General features: G+C 46.2%; 1 protein-coding gene across 1 annotated transcript in view; it reads left to right on the plus strand.

The window, feature by feature from the left end:
- LOC119593702 overlaps positions 1 to 325 on the plus strand; it is an 81,465-nt gene that overhangs the window by 21,667 nt on the left and 59,473 nt on the right. The gene's annotated exons all lie outside the window — the stretch shown is intronic.

Here is a 325-nt window from a genome sequence, read left to right on the forward strand (position 1 = left end):
ACATTCTTTTTCCCCTCCTTTTTTCTTTTTTCCCCCATTTTGTAATCCCCCCCCCCTCTCTTTCCCCAAACAACGCCCTTTCTGCTCTCGGCCGAGGGCACCAACCGGGCCCGGGACCCTGTCCTGGGGGGGGAAAAAGCCTCTGCCGGCGTCAGTCCTCGGCTGCCTTTTTTCCAAATCACGAACGATTTTTTTCTTTTTCCCTTTTTATCCTTTTTTTTAATGGGGCTTTGCTAACCTTTTTACCCTTTTCTTTTTTTGAAACCGCGGTGCATCTGTAACGGTTTTTCTTTCGTTTTTATTTCTTGTTAATTGTCCGTATTAG

Source organism: Penaeus monodon, chromosome 32, assembly GCF_015228065.2.
Source record: "Penaeus monodon isolate SGIC_2016 chromosome 32, NSTDA_Pmon_1, whole genome shotgun sequence".
Lineage (NCBI taxonomy): Eukaryota > Metazoa > Arthropoda > Malacostraca > Decapoda > Penaeidae > Penaeus > Penaeus monodon.